The following is an 11,022-nucleotide window of genomic DNA, read 5'->3' as shown; positions in this document are numbered from 1 at the left end:
TGATAAGTGTGTGAATTAGACCAGTTCTCTCTCCTGTTAAGCATCAAAATGTAACGAGTAGTTTTGGGTGTCGGGGAAAATGTAAGGAGTAAAAAGCACATCATTTTCTTTAGGAATGTCGTCAAGTAAAAGTTGTCAAAAATATAAATAGTAAAGTACAGATACCCCCAAAAACAACATAAGTAGTATTTTTACTTAAATATAATATATACACAGACTGTTCCGAGCAGTTTTGGATAGGGAAACATGCCTTTTAAGGTTAGAGGTTAGGGAAGATAGGATTTTGAATGAGAATCAATTGTTTTGTCCCCACGGGGACAGTAAAACAAACGTGTTGGGAGGGGGGGGGTAAAGAGGGAGCCTGGTGGGATTACACATAATATACTTCCATCGAGCTCACAAAGAAACACGCAACGTTTCTACCTTGGGCATGTGAACCGATCTAGAGAAAGCAGGAATCGCGCTCGGCCCCTTTAAGGGCAGACTGCGAGGACTGTTAAATAGATCAGAGAGAGATCAACACAAGCACACACAGCCATCCCTGGGCTGAGAGGCGGTGGATCCTAATGTGTTGTGTGCGTCGAGCGGATATAGAGAAAATGTAACGTTGCCGCGGTAGCCTCCTAATCTCCGATATGAAGAGAAGTAATGCATAGTATTGGCCTTGATTGGACAACAAAATAACAACAACCAACAGTGCAAGGATTGGCTCCCCGACATCAGCGGGGATCGTAGCGTCGGACATCGAGGTGAGCGCTGCTGCGTTCATGTTTTTCCATTTTGTGGCTTCCGACCTGCTTGGATGTTGCTGGGCGTTATAGCGCGCATTCTAGCCTAGGATTTGCCTTTATGGTCGCCAACCTGTAGCTTAGACTACGTTCCACATATCATTTTATTTATAGGCTATGAACATGTTTGCGTCGTGCTTTAGTGAGGAGGGTAGCAATTCCCGGCTCGGCAGCTTGGCTCAGCCCTCACTGTGTTCGCTCCAGGTGCTGAAGGATAGCCGTTTGTCTATTCGCCCCGACAACGCGCCTGGTGCTGAAACGCATCCATTTAAAAACATTGTTGCGACACACTGGTAGCCTAGGCTTTAACATACTCGATTGATGCCGTTCTTATTACACCTTAATGATTGATGGGCTTCCTCGGAGAGGCCTCAAGACAACGCTACTCGGGATTGGGACTATGCGGTAAGGGACTTTTCCCCTAATCCTTTTAGCGGATCTAGGGGTAGGTCTCTCGAGGGGACATTAACAAAGACCACAATAACATGTCTCCAGCAGTCATTGCCAATCTCAGAGTCTGTGTCCTGTCTTTGCCTATAAAGTCTACTCTGTTAACGGCCCTTCATTGACGCGGATTTCGGGACCCGTTCTTTCAGTCGCAGACTCGGTGCTCAGCGGTTCAATAGCCGGTTAATTCTCATTCATGAGCACCGCATCCGCGCGCACATGGTACCACAGCATATTGATTTTTCCCATTGATTATTAAAAGGCCTAGGCTAGTGATATATATTTTACAGTTCTATCTAATTGGTAATGGCTCTTATAGGCATAATGTTGTTATAGCGGACTGTTTCATTCGATAGACTATGATCAAACAGAGGCTACAGTGAAGATCAGACAACAATCATGCCACTTAATAAATTATCAGTGCAGTGCAACATGTAGGCTAACCTAGGCAATGTTTACTACTGATTGGTTTTGTTACCAGTCTACTAAAAAACATGATCCAGTAACCTATTTGTTCACAGAATTCATTCTCTGATTACAGCATATGTATGCACCGGTCATATTTTATAGTTTCAAGATGAAAAGAAAACTCCCACATCTTGAATTTCAGGGTGTTTTGGTCATCTGTGAAATGAATATAGTGATTGAGAGAAACCGGAAGAAGCAACGAGTCGCGGAATGAGCGTCTCACGCGCTCTATCCTTTATCACATTTGGTCATAATGGAGGAACGCTGCTCACTCAATATTTACATTCGCTCTGTTTGTCTCCGGTCTGCTCTCACGCTAATTAGTGTGTTTAACACGCACAGTGAGTGGCGTGTGGGTTGTTTATAAGTGCCTCCTTGTTTCTTTTACAGCACTGGAGGCGCCTGTAGACCAACAGTAGGCACATCCAGAATCAGAACTCAGCGATAGATTCCTGTCGGTAGTATTTCTGTGATACAGCACACCTCAAAGGCATTGTTTTCATGTGTGTGTGTACTCTGAGTACATTATGCTTGTAAATAGTATGGCCATAGGGCAGTAAGTTATGCCTGCCCTGACTGCTGTCATCATGTCAGCCCAGTCTGGCGCTATCAGTCTGTATAAGAGAGGCTGTATCTGTGAAGGCACCAGTCTGTATAGGAGAGGCTGTATCTGTGAAGGCACCCGTCTGTATAGGAGAGGCTGTATCTGTGAAGGCACCCGTCTGTATAGGAGAGGTTGTATCTGTGAAGGCACCCGTCTGTATAGGAGAGGCTGTATCTGTGAAGGCACCCGTCTGTATAGGAGAGGCTGTATCTGTGAAGGCACCCGTCTGTATAGGAGAGGCTGTATCTGTGAAGGCACCCGTCTGTATAGGAGAGGCTGTATCTGTGAAGGCACCCGTCTGTATAGGAGAGGTTGTATCTGTGAAGGCACCCGTCTGTATAGGAGAGGCTGTATCTGTGAAGGCACCCGTCTGTATAGGAGAGGTTGTATCTGTGAAGGCACCCGTCTGTATAGGAGAGGCTGTATCTGTGAAGGCACCCGTCTGTATAGGAGAGGCTGTATCTGTGAAGGCACCCGTCTGTATAGGAGAGGCTGTATCTGTGAAGGCACCCGTCTGTATAGGAGAGGCTGTATCTGTGAAGGCACCCGTCTGTATAGGAGAGGTTGTATCTGTGAAGGCACCCGTCTGTATAGGAGAGGCTGTATCTGTGAAGGCACCCGTCTGTATAGGAGAGGCTGTATCTGTGAAGGCACCCGTCTGTATAGGAGAGGCTGTATCTGTGAAGGCACCCGTCTGTATAGGAGAGGCTGTATCTGTGAAGGCACCCGTCTGTATAGGAGAGGCTGTATCTGTGAAGGCACCCGTCTGTATAGGAGAGGCTGTATCTGTGAAGGCACCCGTCTGTATAGGAGAGGCTGTATCTGTGAAAGCACCCGTCTGTATAGGAGAGGCTGTATCTGTGAAAGCACCCGTCTGTATAGGAGAGGCTGTATCTGTGAAGGGGGGAGCAAAACTGATTCTAGATCTGTTGCTAGGCTACGTCCCACTTCTACCTGGAGAAGAGAACATTCCTCTCTGTGACAGTTGGTTGAGAGTCAGGAAGCAGCCGGCAGGACTGATATGACCTCATGAGGGAAGAAAGAGGTCAGGTCAAAGGTCATAGTGTGTGGTAAGGGAGGGTTGTATAACGTTGACCTCTGACCCCTTACCTCATGAGGTCTAATCTATGGGCTGTCATCCTTTCTTCTGAATGTCTGCTGCTCCATCTCTCTGGCATCCTTTCTTATGAATGTCTGCTGCTCCCTCTCTCTGGCATTCTTACTTCTGAATGTCTGCTGCTCCGTCTCTCTGGCATAATTTCTTCTGAATGTCTGGCATCCTTTATTCTGAATGTCTGCTGCTCCGTCTGTCTGGCATCATCACTTCTGAATGTCTGGCATCCTTTATTCTGAATGTCTGCTGCTCTGTCCCTCTGGCATCCTTTATTCTGAATGTCTGCTGCTCCGTCTGTCTGGCATCATCACTTCTGAATGTCTGGCATCCTTTATTCTGAATGTCTGCTGCTCTGTCCCTCTGGCATCCTTTATTCTGAATGCCTGCTGCTCTGTCTCTCTGGCATCCTTTATTCTGAATGCCTGCTGCTCCGTCTCTCTGGCATCATTTCTTCTGCTATGCATTTAGGCTGCCATTGGTTTCTCTGGCCTCTGATGCCAGGCTTCCTTTTGTGAGTAAGTCAGTCCCAGTAGTGTCACACTAGACTACGCTCCACTGTCTGATCTGCTGTTATAGATCCCGAAGGAACAAATCTTGTTAATTTGAGATATAATTCCCAGAGGAAACAGATGACTTCTGGATATACTTCTGTGTGGCTGTTTCCCTGTGTTTACACTACATTCTACCCTTGTAGGCCTGTGTGTGTTCTGTGTCTTGTGTCTGTGTCTGCCTATCATTTTATCTTATGTGTCTGGTTGTGAATTTGGCCTGTGCAATTTCCTGCTCTTCCCAGCAGTGACTTCCTGTGTATGTGTTTACTGTAGTAAAGAGAACACATGACTTGTCCTGGCCAGGATTATCTTAGAAAGCATGACAGGGCCCAGAGTCCCTCGGGTGGGAGAACGCCTTCACCAGCAGTCCATTTCAACCAATTGGAGGGAGAGAGTCCCCAGCCCTGCTGAGCTGGCAGGGAAGTCCTCAGAACAGTGTGTGTGTGTGTGTGTGTGTGTGTGTGTGTGTGTGTGTGTGTGTGTGTGTGTGTGTGACTGTGTGAGTGCAGCTGTATTAATCAACGTGATGTACTGAACAGAACATCTCCTTGGAGGACTGGATCCGATCGTCCTGCTCATGTCTCCTGGTCAATGTGTTTTAGCAGGCTGGAGTTGCCTCTCTGCCTCTGCTCCAAGTAATGTCCCTTTTCCTGTCCATATCCCCTGGGACAGTTACTGTTGACAGTACTGAAACCATCTGACACACACACACACACACACACACACACACACACACACACACACACACACACACACACACACACACACACACACACACACACACACACACACACACACACACACACACACACACACACACACACACACACACACACACACACACACACACACACACACACACACACACACACACACACACACACACACACACACACACACACACACACACACACACACACACACACACACACACACACACACAGTTACTGCTAGGGTACTGAAACCATCTGATGAACATATATACTACCGGTCAACAGTTTGGGGTCACTTAGAAATGTCCTTGTTTTTGAAAGAAAAACTCTTTTTTTTGTCCATTAAAAATAACATCAAATTGATCAGAAATACAGTGTAGACATTGTTAATGTTTTAAATGACTATTGTAGCTGGAAATGGCAGTTATTTTTTTACATGGAATATCTACAGAGGCCCATTATCAGCAACCATCACTCCTGTGTTCCAATGGCACGTTGTGTTAGCTAATCCAAGTACAGAGGCCGTATTATCAGCAACCATCACTGTTCCATTGGCACGTTGTGTTAGCTAATCCAAGATGATCATTTTAAAAGGCTAATTGATCATTAGAGAACCATTTTACAATTATGTTAGCACACTTTTGTGTATTATCTATCTATCTATCTATCAATGTTAACGTATGTTTCCCATGCCAATTAAAGCCCCTTGAATTGAATTGAGAGCATAACGGACCTATTTCTCTCCATATCCCCGGATTCCTACCGCAAACTCTGAACATTTTCATCTGGATCTTCGCAACTAGCTCACCGCAATTCCGGGTGACTGCTGGTACGGGGCACGGAACCCCGACGATCCTCTACGACTGGAATACCGACATAATCTGCCCGAGGATTCCAACAGGCCCCTCAGGCCCGCTGAAGACCCATTCTGCTAACCTGCTAGGCCTGCTAGCTGCCTAGAGCTACCTGGAACGCTACTAATTCCACGGCTGGTCTATCGACGTCACCGCACGAAGAGGCAGGAACAGACTTACCCCCATCGTGATGTCCCCCAAGGCTAACTTGCTATTCCCAGTCTGCTAACTGCTAGCTTGTTTAGCCCCAGCCTACTAACTGTTAGCTTGTTAGCATCGGCCTGCTAACTGTCTGAATCGCCGTGTCCTCAGTCAGCCCAACCACTCACTGGACCCATATGTTCAATTGGCTACGCATGCCTCTCTCTAATATCAACATGCCTCGTCCATTACTGTCCTGGTTACTGATTACTGTCTTATTTCGCTGTCGAGCCTCTAGCCCTGCTCAATATGCCTTGGGGCGGCAGGGTAGCCTAGTGGTTAGAGCGTTGGACTAGTAACCGAAGGTTGCAAGTTCAAATCCCCGAGCTGACAAGGTACAAATCTGTTGTTCTGCCCCTGAACAGGCAGTTAACCCACTGTTCCCAGGCCGTCATTGAAAATAAGAATTAGTTCTTAACTGACTTGCCTGGACAGAGGCAATAAAGGTAAAATAAAAAACCAACCATGTTGTTCCACCTTCTACATATGCGATGACATCACCTGGTTTAAACGTCTCTAGAGACTCTCTCATTACTCATTGCCTAGGTTTACCTCCAATGTACTCACATCCTACCTTACCTTTGTCTGTACACTATGTATCTATGCTATCGTGCCCAGAAACTTGCTCTGTTCCGAACATGCCAGACGGCCAGTTCGTATAGTATTTAGCCGTACCCTTATCCTACTTCTCCTCTGTTCCTCTGGTGATGTAGAGCTTAATCCAGGTCCTGGAGTGCCTAGCTCCACTCCCACTCCCCAGGTGCTCTCATTTGTTGACTTCTGTAACCGTAAAAGCCTTGGATTCATGAATGTTAACATTAGAAGCCTATTCCCTAAGTTTGTTGTACTCACTGCTTTAGCACACTCTGCCAACCAAATCAAATCAAATGTATTGATTTGTACATCAGCTGATATCTCAAAGTGCTGTACAGAAACCCAGCCTAAAACCCCAAACAGCAAGCAATGCAGGTGTAGAAGCACGGTGGCTAGGAAAAACTCCTTAGAAAGGCCAAAACCTAGGAAGAAACCTGGAGAGGAACCAGGCTATGTGGGGTGGCCAGTCCTCTTCTGGCTGTGCCGGGTGGAGATTAAAACAGAACATGGCCAAGATGTTCAAATGTTCATAAATGACCAGCATGGTCGAATAATAATTAGGCAGAACAGTTGAAACTGGAGCAGCAGCACGGCCAGGTGGACTGGGGACAGCAAGGAGTCATCATGTCAGGTGGTCCTGGGGCATGGTCCTAGGGCTCAGGTCCTCCAATAGAGAGAAAGAAAGAGAGAAGGAGAGAATTAGAGAACGCACACTTAGATTCACACAGGACACCAAATTTATTTTATTTATTTTTTATTTAACCAGGTAGGCAAGTTGAGAACAAGTTCTCATTTACAATTGCGACCTGGCCAAGATAAAGCAAAGCAGTTCGACAGATACAACGACACAGAGTTACACATGGAGTAAAACAAACATACAGTCAATAATACAGTATAAACAAGTCTATATCCGATGTGAGCAAATGAGGTGAGAAGGGAGGTAAAGGCAAAAAAGGCCATGGTGGCAAAGTAAATACAATATAGCAAGTAAAACACTGGAATGGTAGTTTTGCAATGGAAGAATGTGCAAGGTAGAAATAAAAATAATGGGGTGCAAAGCAAAATTAATTAATTAATTAAATACAGTTGGGAAAGACGTAGTTGTTTGGGCTAAATTATAGGTGGGCTATGTACAGGTGCAGTAATCTGTGAGCTGCTCTGACAGTTGGTGCTTAAAGCTAGTGAAGGAGATAAGTGTTTCCAGTTTCAGAGATTCTTGTAGTTCGTTCCAGTCATTGGCAGTAGAGAACTGGAAGGAGAGGCGGCCAAAGAAAGAATTGGTTTTGGGGGTGACGAGAGAGATAAACCCGCTGGAGCGTGTGCTACAGGTGGGAGATGCTATGGTGACCAGCGAGCTGAGATAAGGGGGGACTTTACCTAGCAGGGTCTTGTAGATGACGTGGAGCCAGTGGGTTTGGCGATGAGTATGAAGCGAGGGCCAGCCAACGAGAGCGTACAGGTCGCAATGGTGGGTAGTATATGGGGCTTTGGTGACAAAACAGATTGCACTGTGATAGACTGCATCCAATTTGTTGAGTAGGGTATTGGAGGCTATTTTGTAAATGACATCGCCATGTTGGACAGGCGGGTAGGTGCAGGTAGCGATCGGTTGAAGAGCATGCATTTAGTTTTACTTGTATTTAAGAGCAATTGGAGGCCACGGAAGGAGAGTTGTATGGCATTGAAGCTTGCCTGGAGGGTTGTTAACACAGTGTCCAAAGAAGGGCCAGAATATATACAGAATGGTGTCGTCTGCGTAGAGGTGGATCAGAGACTCACCAGCAGCAAGAGCGACCTCATTGATGTATACAGAGAAGAGAGTCGGTCCAAGAATATAACCCTGTGGCACCCCCATAGAGACTGCCAGAGGTCCGGACAGCAGACTAGGAACGGAGAAGTACTCCAAATATAACAAACTGACCCTCCGACACAAACTACTGCAGCATAAATACTGGAGGCTGAGACAGGAGGGGACAGGAGACACTGTGGCCCCATCCGAGGACAGGGCCAAACAGGAAGGATATAACCCCACCCACTTTGCCAAAGCACAGCCCCCACACCACTAGAGGGATATCTTCAACCACCAACTTACCATCCTGAGACAAGGCTGAGTATAGCCCACAAATATCTCCGCCATGGCACAACCCAAGGGGGGGGGGGGGTGGTGTGTCGCCAACCCAGACAGGATGACCACATCAGTGAATCAACCCACTCAGGTGACGCACCCCTTCCAGGGACGGCATGAGAGAGCCCCAGTAAGCCAGTGACTCAGCCCCTGTAATAATAATAATAATATATGCCATTTAGCAGACGCTTTTATCCAAAGCGACTTACAGTCATGTGTGCATACATTCTACGTATGGGTGGTCCTGGGGATCGAACACACTACCCTGGCGTTACAAGCGCCATGCTCTACCAACTGAGCTACAGAAGGACCACTAATAGGGTTAGAGGCAGAGAATCCCAGTGGAAAGAGGGGAACCGGCCAGGCAGAGACAGCAAGGGCGGAATCGTTGCTCCAGAGCCTTTCCGTTCACCTTCCCACTCCTGGGCCAGACTACACTCAATCATATGACCCACTGAAGAGATGAGTCTTCAGTAAAGACTTAAAGGTTGAGACCGAGTTTGCGTCTCTCCAACCCATTTGTCTTAGATGTGTCTGAATCCTGGTTTAGGAAAACCATCAAAAACCCTGAAATCTCCATGGCTAACTATAACATTTTCCGCCAAGATAGAACTGCCAAGGAGGGCGGTGTTGCAATCTACTGCAAAGATAGCCTGCAGAGTTCTGTATTACTATCCAAGTCTGTACCCAAACAATTCGAACTTCTACTTCTAAAAATGCACCTTTCCAGAAACAAGTCTCTCACTGTTGCCGCTTGCTATAGACCTCCCTCTGCCCCCAGCTGTGCCCTCGATACCATATGTGAATTGATTGCCCCCAATCTATCTTCTGAGCTCGTGCTACTAGGTTACCTAAACTGGGACATGCTTTAGGGAGCGTTTGACTCCGGCCAAACACATTCTACCAGCTACAACCACAAATCTGTAAACACGTGCACCCTCATAGATGTCATCCTAACTAACTCGCCCTCCAAATACACCTCTGCTGTTTTCAATGAAGATCTCAGCGATCATTGCCTGCATCCGCGACCAAACGACCACCCCTCATCACTGTCAAACGCACCCTAAAACACTTCTGCGAGCAGGCCTTTCTAATCGACCTGGTATCCTGGAATGACATTGACCTCATCCCGTCAGTAGATGATGCCTGGTGAGGAAGGCACTTTTAAAGAATAGCCGTCTTAAATATGCATGCCCCATTCAAAAAATGTAGAACTAGGAATAGATATAGCCCTTGGTTCACTCCAGACCTGTCTCCCCTTGAGCAGCACAAAAGCATCTTGTGGTGTTCTGCATTCGCATCGAATAGCCCCCTTCAGGGAAGTTAGGAACAAATATACACAGGCAGTTAGGAAAGCTAAGGCTAGCTTTTTCAAACAGAAATCTGATCCTGTAGTACTAACTCAAATCAAATCACAATTTATCTGTCACATACACATGGTTAGCAGATGTTAATGCAAGTGTAGCGAAATGCTTGTGCTTCTAGTTCCGACAATGCAGTAATAACCAACGAGTAATCTAACCTAACCATTCCACAACTACTACCTTATACACACAAGTGTAAAGGGGTAAAGGATATGTACATAAAGATATATGAATGAGTGATGGTACAGAGCGGCATAGGCAAGATGCAGTAGATGGTATCGAGTACAGTATATACATATGAGATGAGTAATTTAGGGTATATAAACATAAAGTGGCTAGTGATACATGTATTGCATAAAGATGGCAAGATGCAGCAGTTTAAATTAGCACAGTATTTACATACACATATGAGATGAGTAATGTAGGGTATGTAAACATTATGTTAAGTGGCATTGTTTAAAGTGGCTAGTGATACATTTTTCCATCAATTCCAATTTTTAAAGTGGCTGAAGTTGAGTCAGTATGTTGGCAGCAGCCACTCAATGTTAGTGGTGGCTGTTGGCCTTGAGATAGAAGCTGTTTTTCAGTCTCTCGGTCCCTGCTTTGATACACCTGTACTGACCTCGCCTTCTGGATCATAGCAGGGTGAACAGGCAGTGGCTTGGGTGGTTGTTGTGCATCTGTAGAAGTTTGACTGCTTTTGGTGACAAGCTGAATTTCTTCAGCCTCCTGAGGTTGAAGAGGACCTGCTGCGCCTTCTTCACCACGCTGTCTGTGTGGGTGGTCCAGTTCAGATTGTTCGTGATGTGTACGCCGAGGAACTTAAAACTTTCCACCTTTTCCACCACTGTACCATCGATGTGGAAAGGGGGGTGCTCCCTCTACTGTTTCCTGAAGTCCACAATCATCTCCTCTGTTTTGTTCACGTTGAGTGTGAGGTTATTTCCTGACACCACACTCCGAGGGCCCTCACCTCCTCCCTGTAGGCCGTCTCGTCGTTGTTGGTAATCAAGCCTACCACTGTAGTGTCGTCCGCAAACGTGATGATTGAGTTGGAGGCGTGCATGGCCACTCAGTTGTGGGGTGAACAGGGAGTAGGGCTCAGAATGCACCCTTGTGGGGCCCCAGTGTTCAGGATCAGCGGGGTGGAGATGTTGGTACCTACCCTCACCACCTGGGGGCGGCCCGTCAGGAAGTCC

General features: G+C 46.6%; 1 protein-coding gene across 3 annotated transcripts in view; it reads left to right on the top strand.

Moving 5' to 3' along the window:
- Positions 1-520: 520 nt before the first annotated feature.
- The window catches only part of LOC123992492 (SH2B adapter protein 2-like), a 42,812-nt gene continuing 32,310 nt past the window's right edge, over positions 521-11,022 (top strand). For all 3 annotated transcript variants that reach the window (XM_046293665.1, XM_046293666.1, XM_046293664.1), the window contains exon 1: positions 521-749. The gene's annotated coding sequence lies outside the window, so the exon portion shown is untranslated. The remainder of the gene's footprint in view (positions 750-11,022) is intronic.

Source organism: Oncorhynchus gorbuscha, linkage group LG13, assembly GCF_021184085.1.
Source record: "Oncorhynchus gorbuscha isolate QuinsamMale2020 ecotype Even-year linkage group LG13, OgorEven_v1.0, whole genome shotgun sequence".
Classification (NCBI taxonomy): Eukaryota; Metazoa; Chordata; class Actinopteri; order Salmoniformes; family Salmonidae; genus Oncorhynchus; species Oncorhynchus gorbuscha.
This window is presented reverse-complemented; position numbering and strand designations above follow the sequence as displayed.